General features: G+C 30.5%; 1 long non-coding RNA gene across 1 annotated transcript in view; it reads right to left on the bottom strand.

Annotated features, from left to right (window-relative positions):
* Positions 1-1,141: 1,141 nt before the first annotated feature.
* LOC129222390 (uncharacterized) overlaps positions 1,142-13,441 on the bottom strand; it is a 203,763-nt gene continuing 191,463 nt past the window's right edge. The window contains exons 2-3 of the long non-coding RNA XR_008580585.1: positions 4,999-5,126; positions 1,142-1,263 (exon numbers count right to left, since the gene is read on the bottom strand). This is a non-coding gene — a long non-coding RNA (uncharacterized LOC129222390). The remainder of the gene's footprint in view (positions 1,264-4,998; positions 5,127-13,441) is intronic.

Genomic DNA, 13,441 nt, shown 5'->3' with positions numbered 1-13,441 from the left:
CCTGCAGAGGGCTGTGGGGTTGAAAAAGGACGTCAAAGACGGTCAAGTGAAAGCAATTAGCAATCGTGATTGCTCAAAAAAACTGTACAGTGTTGACAAAGTGTGAGTTGGCGTGGGTTAACTTTGTTTTCAGGAAAATATGTTTTGTATTCTAACTGATAACTACAGTTAATTATTATCTTCAGTAAATTACATGTATTTCTTACATGTGTCTAATATATTAACCTCAATTTCAACACACTATATTATTGTTTTTGAAGTAAAACTATTAATACGAGGATTCTTTAATTCTGATCCGCAAATTTTGGAGTACGGAAGTGACAGAGTTCTTTTTAGTGGTTGTGAAAAAAAATGAAAAATAATTGTAATTATAAAGACGACACCATGATATAACACTAATCAAAATAGAAAATTGTCGGCTCTCCGAATTGGTAATGAATTTTCGGCGTACTGCTTTGAATTAACACAGATTTTACGCAAATATTATTTTACTATAACTAGGGTAGGCCGACTAGTAAATAAACAGGTACGCGTAATTTTCATACCAATTAAATAATTCATATTATCGTTGAAAATTACAGCAGTCGGCACATGACAGTAAATATATTTTATAACATACATGGAATTGTTTAAAAAAATTTTTGGAGAACGTTTATAGTTCGGAATCAGTTTTTTTTTTTTTTTTTTTTTTTTGATGGAGATGAAAAAAAAAGTGCCCCATTCGAGTGAATTTACCACTCAACCGGTGGATAAGTACCTTTTCTAGGCATTTTTTTTTCTTAAACTGGATAGAAGAAAGTTACAACTACCAATTAAGCTGAGAAACATGTTTTTATTCCTTATTTACAAAAGAAAAAGTTTTGCAAATAAAATTATTGTCCCAATATTTTATGCGCTACTTTGAAAAATTCTCTTAATATGGTTTTTATTGTGTGGTCCGAAATTGTACAGCTAGATTTAAAATACTTAAATAGCCCTGCCCACAACAGTACGAATATAAGAACACAAAACTGTTTCGGAATTTAATTATTATTTTTAATTCAAAATTAAACGCAAAAAATATTTGCTGTGAAGTTGCTCATTTTTGTTTATGTGCAATGTGAAATGCATTTTATTTTGTTTGTTAGTAACAATAATTAATCAAAATGCTATTTATTGATTACAATACAAAAGAAAACGTTTATGTAAACATGAGACATGTTGTTTTACAGAATAATTAATATTTAAGTGCTGTTTCTTGGAGATCTCCCAAAGAAATAAAATCTGAAACATAAAACAAAGAGAAATAAGCAAAACATAAAAAAATAATTTCAAATAAGTGTAATGAACAAAAGAAAAATAAAATAAACAATAATATAACGAAATAAAATAAAGTAAATATAAGTAACAGAAATTTGAAATAACAAGCTTAAATCATAACTTTGAGAGAATATACAGGAAACTAGAAGACAAAATAAGACATAATTTGCATTTTGTTTTTAAAGTCATCATTTATTTTTGAAAATATAAGAGATTTTGAAAAGGATCTAGAATAATCCAATTAAAGTGATGTATACCATAGAATTAATATAGAATTAATTTTAAGAAATTTGCCTGTATGATAACTTATAGATCACAAAGAAGAAGAAAAAAAAAACTATCCTGCAGTAAAGAATTTAGCTTACCTTAAAAATAGTTTAAAATAATAGTTTAGGTTGAAAGCAAGAAATATACTCATTTGCTTCTTGTTCATTGTGATGAAAATTCTACATTCGAATATTGCAATAAACATGCAATACATCTTGATTTCCTCTATTGTTTTCAAATTATGTGAAAATTAGGTTCCGTTTTGACTATTTGACTCTTTATTCACTTAAATGATTTATTTCAACTGTTAAATATAGCTTCAGGGGTCTAAGGACCTTTAACCTTCAAAATTTTCTACTTTCTGGAAAAAATATATGTTATGCATAATTAAATTCTGAACAATTTGATTTCTTCTTTATTACCATACGCAAAAATCTTTTCAAGTTATCGTAAAAATGCGTAACCTTTCCCCATAGAGATTTATGTAAACATCAGCTGTTTAAGGCTCTTTTTCTCAGGTGCAGATTTCACCCGTTTCTCGTTTTACGTGCGTGATATCTCAGAAAATTTCTCATATATTTTCGTAAAACTTTTAATGTATAATTGTCTAGTTTATTTTATGATCTGGACCTAAATTTATTTATTTTTTTTAACCAGACAAACATGCATAAAAAGTTTTACTAAAATATATAAGAAACTTTAAGATATTACGCACGCAAAACAAGAAACCTGCACTTGAGAAAAAGAATCTTAAACAGCTGCTATTAATCAAAAACCTCTTTATTTTACAATAACTAGAAAAGTTCTTTGCGTATGGTAACAAAAAAGGTATCAAATTTTTCAGAATTAAATTATGTATAACATATATTTTTTCCCAGAAAGTTGAAAAATTTGAAGGTTAAAGGTCATTAGACCCCTTAAAAAATGATTTATTTATATTAGTGTCTTTAAATTCGCCTGAATGACTTTCTTATAATGTATGTGTCAAACTTTATCAGATTTGTAGTTAGCAGTCTGTTATCAGTCATGGAATGAAACTTTACGTACTGAATAAATTCCCTAAAGTCTGTTAGGTTTAATGACCCGAGTATGAATAATGAATTATCTTTAGGGACAAAATACATCTTGCTAATCATTATTATGATGACATTTGTGTATTCACAAGCAGTGGTGAACTATTTGGATATCAATAAAATTTAACAACGCCTTGTCGTTCTAGGCAACTTGCTATAAACACCTTTACGAGTGATTTCTTAATATTTCCCAGCGCACTGTGTAGTAGTGATTGTTATAGTCTAGACTAGAACAATTATGTATATAAATACAAATGTAGGAATTCTCAAGTTCTGCGGTGTAATCACTGACTGTTTGACATCCGTTGTTTTCAAGAATAATGTTTTCGTGTACTATACATAATATTTCTTTACGCAGCAAAATATTATTAGTTCTGAAGAAATATGTTACCTGAAATCAAGCAGCGTCTATGTACGAACTATAAAAAAGGAAACTAACACGCAGTTACATATTTATCAATGTATTTGAAGAATTGTATTTTGATTATTATTTAACAATTCCTAGTCGTTGGCAGAGATATGTTTTGGCAACGAATCCAATAGTTACAGCGCAAAAGAAAGAAGTAAGAGACCTTAAAGAAAGTGTAATCGTTTCAGATGAATTAAAAATAGTTAAATGAATTTCAAAATTTTATTCCTGAACTCATTACGGAATTACAGTTGTTGCTACGTATATGTCGCTGATATGCTAACAAAATTTTAAAATAATGTCAATGTCTTGAAAACTGTTTGACATGTTCTTACCTCATTTATTTATAACTCGTATTACATATGTTTGATGTTGTTGCTGTAAGGCGACGATATGTGCATGATTTTATGTTTCATAATTGTGTACTGAAAATTGCAATTGCCGTATTTTACTTAACTAATGCAGTAATATATCAGATTATTCAAAAAAAAAACAATGAATGTAAAAACACTGATAGAAAATGCGAAATCGTTAGTCTTAGAAAATGAAACATTCTACATTTTCCATATCGCAAAAAATTTTAAAAAAATGTAAAACTTATTGCAATAAAAATGAAACATCACTTTTAAGTTCTTCAACTTCAGTGAACCGAAAAAAAGCTGAATCATTGCAAGAATACGCTTTAATATGTGTTATGCATTTCATACAATCTATTTCAGTGTCGATATTACAATATACCAGAAGCTGTGCAACATCAAGTACACCAAGTAAAAGGTTAGTCGTAATCTTTTGTCTCGTTTGACAGCTACAAAATATCTTGTAATCCTTAATAAACGAAAAATAATAATAGCGATGATGGCTTATTACCTAAACAGCGTTTGACGCCTTAAATATGAACAATGAAAAACCTAATTTTGTGACACACGGGAGAGATAAAGAACAAAGAAAAACTTTGCGTTAATGACAGTATTAGTGTCTAGAAATATTTTTTGTAACAATGCTGAAGTGAAACAAATAGTGTGAATAAGTAAATCGAAAAATTGTAAACTCAACCTACTTATGAAGTTTGCGTTTTTATGCAAAAAAAAAAAATCCTATTTGTGAGCATTATTATTAAATAAGGAAATATTTATTCCAATTTCGATTTTCTTTAACTTTTTTTTAGATACTTTACTAAACAAAATAAGAAAAGGAAACAATATACTAATGACTGCTCTTTAAACATCTATATGAAGATTTGCATATGAGAATTGTTTTAAAATGAAAAAAAAGGTGATGTTTTCTTTAATCAAGGCTTATTTGCGCTCGAGTGATGCCTTTTTCTGCTTAAAATACAAAACAGGATTTTTCCATATGTTTATCCTTATCAGGCACGTGCGGTGTCCCCAGCAAGTGCCAAGCAGCTGTAATTTCCAATTGTCTTCATATTATTACTAATGCTTTTGGTAGTATATCTGTGTTTTCTAAGTAAATCCTGTTATTTCGAGTAACTGTCATGTTGTACAGAACATTTTTTATGCAGAAAAACAAATATGAAATACAAAAACTTTACTTGAAAAATACATTAGAAATGCATATTAGCAACGGCGTCCATCATTTTTTGCCATGCATGGGGTGTTGTGTAGATTTCCCTTTCTTTGCCAGGACATACGTCTTCTCGGAAAGTCCCCATTTGATCGACTAATAATTATTTTTTAAACTCATTATCAGTTAAAGTCAAGACGAGAGAAAAACTTATAGTTCATACTTTCTGTAAATTATGAGAATACAAATGAGAAATGAAAATTTATTTTTTGCTTGCCCAAGCACTGCTTGGTTTGCTTAGGCGGACCGCACGTCACTGATCCTTATTAGATTGAAACTAGGCAAAAGAGAAAAGCGGTTGGTTAATCCATCCACTTACTAATTGGTTGAATCATTACATATAAAAGTTAAACTATTTATAAATACCCCTTTTTATGCAAAAAGATCATGTTTTTAAACCACAAAGTTGTTCCTTTCATATATCCAACCATGGCACAAAAGAAGACCGATGGAACAAAGTTTGCCGGTGTTTATGAGGAAACAGGACATTTTACCTGAAAATAAAAATAATAATTATTACTTTTTGGAACACATTTGCTGATTATAATTATATGAGGCACAAGTTAAGCTCCATATATTATAAAAATCAGTCCAGTTTTTTTCATGAATGTTTTTTTATTTTTTTTAATTTGTAACAGTTCAAAATAATTAAGATTAGGTATGGTGTTGGTGATATAGAAAATATCCTCTTGTAATGTCGAGAAAATCATCTAAATTCGTCAGTAGACTTACTTGACAGTTCAAATCGTGGGTAATTTTACAGTATATTTTCTTGGATTCAATACCTGACCCAACTCTTTGTTAAGCACAACACTAGGAACATCATTTCAGATGAACGAGTCATTCATAAGCGATTGTAAGAATTTTTTAACAAACGTATCTTTAACAAAATGAATCTTTTTAAAAGTAAATAAAAAATATTTACTTTACAAAAACGCTTGAAACATTAAAGAATAATAAATAATTTAAAAAAAAATAGAGTAAACTATTATTCATTACAACGTACAATCATACTAATTTTTACGGTTCAAACAAGATAAATACTGCTCTATGATTCAAACGTAGCATGCATATCACATATCAATAATGCATTACTACGACAATAATAACTAACAATTTCTGTGTTTTAGTCCTTTTAGTTTCTCAAAGGTGCTTTTTGTGATGATGCCGTATCTTGCTAATTCATCAAATTTTATAAGTAAGTCATCCTTTTAAAGATTTTGTTCACCGCTTTTGGCGAAAAATAAACATACAACTCCCAATAGTGTGGATTGTCAAAAAATCAGTTTATTCCGTTTTTTTATTGTTTTTTAAGTAGCGCTTCTTCGGAATGATCAACTAGCTCAGTTGATTAAAATGTCGTGCTAAAAACACAAAGATCGTGGGTTTGATGCAACGATGGATTCTGTTGTTTTTGAAAGATTTCTTTTCCTCAAATTAAACTTGATAAAAACTTTCCGAAAATATATATTCTAAATTCATTGTAAGATTCTAAACCACAGTTGTTCTTCTGCATTAAAATCAAAAAGAAAAGGTTGGTTTTATCATGACAAATTGCAGTATCATGGATAATATTTTTTAAGGGTGTTTTTCTGGAAAAGGAGGATGGGGAGGTGCTTTATTAGTTCTTCAGAAAACTACACAAGTAAAGAATATTAATATATGATTCACTGCTATCGGTGAAAAATGAACAAATAACTCACGCTGCGGCTGTTTTTCAAAAAATTACCTTTAAAAAAACTGATACTTGAAGTACCTCTTGTCAAGCACGAATACGTCGCACGGGTCAGCTAGTTACGTAAATTTGTATACAAAAACAATTTCGTCCATTTCCGGGATTAAAATGAAAAATGATGCCTAATACATTATAAAATGCAGAAAAGCTCATTCAAATATCTTTGACTTAGCATCTTTTTTTTCTTTCACCAAAAGAACAAAATATGTTTGGAAAAGCTTTTGCATTTCTTGGAGCCATCATCCAACAGAAAGAGCATTTTATTACACAACGATCATATTTCACTAACATCAACTTCGAATGCATTTCGTCTATACTGGAATGCCAGCTGGATACAGACGGAATACAAATCGGAACGTTAGGCAAGTGAAGGCTACACTCAGTCTCACAAATCGAATAAAAGCAAGGATCCGACGATCCACAAGAAGGCCGGGGTTCATGTTTATGCTAAAGAAAAGATATTTCCGAATAGATGTATCCGAATTGTGTCATTTTCTGACATGTAAGTGGTGGACATTTCTTGAAATGATTTTTTTGTTCAATTCTATTTCCGCACTATGTAGTTGATCGTCGGCTAAATAGAAACAAAACATTGTGGTCGTGTATTGTTTTTTTTTTGGGGGGGGGGGGAGGTTCAGTTACGTAGCGTTTAGTGAATGTTGTACTTCGCGTCTAAGAAACTTAGTGAAACAGTAATGTTCGATTTAGGGACAATATTTGTTTTCTTTCATTTGATAATTTCAACGATTTCAAAAATTTTCATTTTTTTTAAATATTTTTCTCTGAAATAAAAACAATGAACTAATAGAATTCCTAATGGAGTAGAAACAACCACTTAATTCATCTGTAAGAACTGTTATTACGTAAATTTCAAATTTAAAACTAAGATTTATTGCGAATGTAACATATTTATTTATACATACTTATTTATTCTATTTATTTATTTATTTATGAATATTTTCATGAACGTATACTAACTAAAGTGTAATGCACGAACCTAATGGAAAAACGGAAAGAGTGATGATTATTTAAGGTTAAAAGCCACGAAACAAAGGAAGTAATATGATGTCTGGCTTTACTTAGAAAACCTGTTTGCTTGAAACAAATTATAATTATTTTCATTCTCAAAATTTTTGCTATTCTGTTATTCTTTTGACTTAAAAAAAAAATAGAAACATTATTCTTGGGTGTAAAACAGCAGTTTCAATTAATCATTTGTAAAGTTAAGAAAATTTTATTTACATTGATTGCAAAAGTAATTAAGTTAATCAAATTTGTTATTTAAATTATTAATAAACCTTTTCAAAGAATCTCATTCCTACATTAACTTAAAGTTTACACTTAAGATAAACGTTTTCTACATCTAGATAATTATTTCAAAACTTTTCGTAACAAGCATTAGGGTCATACTACGAAAAGCGGTTATTTTGTCCCGTGCGTAACACCTCATATATTTCCTTAAAAATAATACTTTTTACGCATCAATGATTTTTTTTTCTGATCTACATACATATTACAAACTTATGTATGATTTCTTAAGAAAAAGTTTCATCATTACCCTTTAAAATTTTTACTCTTTAATGAAATATATGAACTGTCATGGAATGACCAATTAATATACATTTAAGGCTGAAAATGGTTTTCGAAATGAAGAAAAAACCACCATAGACGTAATTGAACTAATTTACTGTTGAAATAGTTTTTTTTAAAGAGTGGAATTGACAGGGGACACTGGGTGCACATGATTTTAGAATGACCTGAAACTTGCATTAAAACAACCAAAATATTAAAATGTATTATTTTATTTATTTATTTACTTGCTTTCATTTCCCGTATGCTTGTTTTTCATTTAAAATACAGAGCTTGAGCTGAGATTTCACTACATTTTCAATTATTTTATTTCTACTTTTTTAAGTATATATGCAGAGGCTTTAAAACTACCTTTAATCTCTCACACATTATACAAAAACTTCAAATAAAATAAATAGAGCATTTATATGTATTTCAGAAAATATATTTTTCTTAACGTGGTTAAACTTTCAAATACTTGACAGTTGGCTGCCGTTAACAAGTAAAGCGCAGTATCTGCAGAAATAAGTTTCTGAGATATTTGAAGAAACTCGATAGGGAATGGGTCGGAGTTTGACGTTTTCTCTTTCCTGTGTTTTATTTTTAGCGGAAATTAAATAAAAAATTACAATAAAGCTAAGTTAGGCGACTTAATCTTTTGAAGACTTAGTGCAATACCCCGACATAAAATCCAGTCTTTCATGCCCACCATTTAGGAGCAAATTTCAAATGCACAAATAATTTTGACATCTAGTTTTCCACCAGATGGAAACGCCTGGTCTATATTCGATAGAAAACTGCACTAGTGATTCAATTATGTCGAGGGAATTCAAAGCCAACTGAATATTTAAGGGATTTTTTACATAACGCATAATTGTATGACATAAAACCTAACGATTTTTTTTTTTGAATCTCGGATATCGACCGACAGACCACTGTGGGTCGGAAGTCAAGGTTACGGCACAAAAGGGCAACGCTTTACAACCACGCCGCTCAGCCCCCCCCCCCCCCCCCCCCCCCCCCCCAAAAAAAGCTCTTTTTCTTCCCGCAGCTGTGTGGCAGGGTGTTTCTTAAACTGAATAATTCAATAATTCATATTACACGTTTATAATTGTCGTCAAAACTGGGAAAAAAGGGGGAACGCTGTTTCAAACTTCTAGAGACTAGTTTTTGCACTTATGTAAATAATTTTAAACCATATTTAATGTTATGTTTTAATAAACTTGAATATTTAGGAACTACATGATATGACAGTATTGCACTCAGAACATAAAATTACTGAACTGAGACCTGGTGAGAGCTAATAGAATTTGTTAAAGTCAGTGTTATTCGACTGACAAATGTACTCATATAGGTTTATTCAGAGATACTTTGTATCAACAATATAAATCTCAGTTTATGTTAGTCGAAAACACATTTACTTGCCATTATAATTTAGTTACCATATCAAATTTTACAAAAATGTTGTTATTTATAGTCAAAATTTACAGCAATGCCACGAAAAGAGCTTTTTAAAAAGTTGTTGCAGAAAGTAATTTGTGAATTTTGCAATGCTTCAATAATAATTTAAAGCTGACAGATTTTGAGGAAACCGTAACAGTAGTTCTAAAACATTAATACTGCTTTCCTCAACTTGGGAAATATGTCTTCTATAATTTAGATTCTTGCTCACATTTTACTAAAAAATTGTTACGTATTGTTATTACTGGTTAAGAAAACTATGTAACAGTTTTACTTTGCATTAATGATAGAATTTATGAAATACGTATGCTTCAGCATTCTACTAGGAACGAAACATTTTCAAATGTACTTCAGGGTATTTTTGTTAAGTTCCTTATGTAAAAACATATTTTATCATCAGAAACCACAGTTTCGTGTTTCAAAAAAGATTATTAATTATTAATGATTGCAAACACCATGTAGATGCTATTACTGAGGCAAACGAACCCCAAAGAAAGAAAAGACGCATACATATTTTGCGAAACTCATTGGCGCTTAACCGCACCAAGAATAACAATCGATCTGTTTTTGGGCGTGGAATTACAGCACGGATTGCCACTTTCAGTTTGGCTCAAATTTATTGCAGTAAAAACTGTTATCAAGGAATGGAAGAGTAAAATTTTACGGAACATATTGCTGTCGTAATGATTTTTTGAAAAAAAATTGGTACGAATGATCTGGGAATGGTTTGTTTGTAACATCATCATTGTTGTTTACTGCGAAATTTGGAGTGTACGACAATAAAAATCACACACATGAAAATACAAGTTGAGTATATTATTTACGCTACATATTATTATATTTATTTTTTTCTACTTGGCATTAATTTGTTAAAATTGGATAATGTCTAACTTAAAAATAAAGGCATTAAAAATAAATTATCAAATAAAAAATCTGTAGATACTATGCAGTCAAGTCTTTCACCATTGATCAGTATAGTTTTCTAGCTAAAAAAAAGTCTCCCATTTTAACGAAGAGACTTCGTACTTACCCAGGTAAAGGTTTAGATGTGTATTTAAGTCTCAATAAAAATAAAATCAAAAAAAGTCTTCATTCAAGGTTAGAGATACTATGTTATTTCGGATGCTTGACATTTTGATTTTTCTTTTATGCAGGAGGGCTGTTCAATAAGTAATAAGACAAAATTTATAAAAAATACAGAACAACTTTAATCGTCATAATTTACATGGTTTTGTTAAGAATAATTTCTGAGGGACTAAATGCATTTATTCCAATGTTCTGTCCACTTCTTAAAAACTTGTGAACGATAAGTTTGTGAGAGCTTATTCAAAACCGCATGCGCAGAGTTTCGACATACTTTGTTGCTTTAAAAATGTTTGCCAAGAAATCTCTGCTTAAGTTAAAGTAACAGCCAGAAATCACTGGTGTAAAATATTTTTGATTCCCCTTGATGATAATAGCAGCAGTGTTAATCTTTGTCTCTGTGACGGACGTTGAAGGTTGTCCCTCACGTTCAATATCTTCCACATTTTGCCTGGTTTCCAGAAAAGCTTTAAGCCAGCAATAAGTACGGACTCTAAACATTGCTTCTTCGTTGAAAACTTCCCTTATATCAAAGATGTTCGATGCTGATTTTGGCAGACAAAAATTTGAATCGCATAACTTAGTCCCAAGTACATTTTGACAACCGGCTGCGTCTTGCAGGCGCCCGCTAGCATGATTCAATTCAATCACGTGATACTCAGGAACATGAGTCTGTACGCGCCAACTATCGGTAGCTTTTGTTAACACAGACAACAGAAATTTTTCATGATACAGGAATTAACATTCTGATGAGTGGTTTCGCAGCAGTAAAATTAGTCTTATTACTTATTGAACAGCCTACGTATTTAGCAATTAATTTAAATGGGAACATCTTTTTATCAGTTTAAACAAATGCTCTTTTGAAAAACTAATTAAAGAAAAAATAAACATTACATATATGAGTAGTGTTTTTTAAAACAAATTTCTAAATGTATATTTCCTTTTAAAATAATTGACTACTTTCCCGCCTTATTTATTATTTTGAAAGTAATGTCTCTACGTTCCCCTCCACATTCGGAAGCATATAAATATTTGTCGTGACTTAACAATTTAATAATTCTTCATACAGCTCAATCACAACCAAATACGCTCTTCATTGCATATATTTTCGCATTCCATTCCTTCATTATGGATACAATAAAACGCAGCAAATAAATTCATATCATCATCTGAATTTAAAGATCAGTAGAACCAACATTTAAATTTATTTCGCAAAACTTTTTTTGTTCTGCGACGAAATTCAATTTTCTTCTTATGACTTTTTCCGTGGAGTAACGATATGACATATTTATTGTCATCAGAATACTCGTGTACAATTTTAATATTTTGACTAAGTTCTGTTTTCTTATTACAAATATACAATTTATTTACTCAATATTCTTTTTAGTTCCTCCTATACCCAAGTTTAGGGCAACCTGCCATTCTTGGAGCGCATTTGTCACTTCTTGAATTTAGTAATAACTTAATTCAACACATTTCCACTGAACTTAATAAGTTCAGTGGAAATGAATGTACACAAATAAAAACATGTACATAGCGGACTAAAAGTATAATTACACAAACTGACTATATGCAATTAAAGTAGGTGTCCAAAATCATTTTAATAATATCATATTTTTCCGAAAATTTTAAATTAATAAATTTACCCATTAGGTTGAAGCATTGATGTTTAACTCAAATAACCTCAAAAGATAACTTTTATTCCACTCCACAATTCATTTATATTGGTGCAATACTGAGAAATGTAGAAGCCCTTAAAATAAAATGTGATAAAATGTCCCCACTAAGGGTGCAGTCCTAAGCATAGACACTTGACTATACTTATCTTAAGAAACGGAGAATGCTGTTGTTGTTTTGCATGCATGCAATCAAATATGTTTACCCCCTATTTTGTTTCAGTAAGGAGAAACGTAGACATAATCCGATCGCGAACAAATTTCCCTTGTCAATCATTAAAATAGGTAGCGAAGAAAGAAAGTACACGTACCATTTTTTATTGTTTGGCAACATTTTGGCAATATGAACAAAAAAAAACTTACTCCTGGTATATTTTCTTTATGTGATTATTTAGACCTGAAAAATTTTAGTTGCGGCAATAACTGCGTTGAGTTTGAGAGAAAATAAAAATGACAAGCCATGCATTCTTTACTGCAACCCTACTCGAGCCAATTTTCAATTGTACTGCCGTGTGCAGGTAAACGGCAGTATCTGCAGAAATGAGTTTTCGAGATATTTAAAGAAACGCGTTTTTGATTTTATACTAACAAAAGGGAAATGTTGAAATTAGACGTCTTTTTCGCGCCTTTTTTTCAGCGGAAGCCAAATAAGCGAGCTTGTACCGTAAAGATAACGTACAATAGATGACAAAAATGCAAAAAAAACGAAAAATGAAAAATTCGCAGTTATTGCCCTTTACCTGCACACAGCAGTGTAATTAATCATCGGGGGCTTTGTTATTTCTCACCAATGGTTGCTGAAAGGAGTAAAACCAAGACCCACCCCCTTACGTAGAATTTGACCTGTACAATGAGACAACTGCCTTGACCGCGCAAAATGAAAGCTTTTTACTTCTTTGACTATTTTCTTAAATTCCAAGGTGACGTATTCAATCTATAGAACAAATGACGAACTTGCGAATTCCGTTCCAACTTTTCTCTTCATATCGCACCTTCACGAAAATGGACAGTTCTAAAACGGGGCGGAGCAAAAGCTCAACTTTTTGTGGTCGCACTATACTATATGAGAAAATTACACTGAAAAGACTTTATAGTATAACATACAGTGGCTCCCAAAAGTGTTCGTACACCTACGTCTTTCAACGAAATAAGCCCCAATCCATTGGTTGGAATTAATATTTCGGAATAGGTATTTAATTATAAGATCTATGGTCAATTTTTAACAAAACTGCATGAAAAGTTTTTTTAAAATATTAAAACTTATTTTTAAAAAAATCAAAAACCG

This window comes from Uloborus diversus, chromosome 5 (genome assembly GCF_026930045.1).
Source record: "Uloborus diversus isolate 005 chromosome 5, Udiv.v.3.1, whole genome shotgun sequence".
In the NCBI taxonomy this organism is placed as follows: domain Eukaryota; kingdom Metazoa; phylum Arthropoda; class Arachnida; order Araneae; family Uloboridae; genus Uloborus; species Uloborus diversus.
The sequence above is the reverse complement of the archived record's forward strand: the minus strand, read 5'-3'. Positions and strand labels throughout refer to the sequence as shown.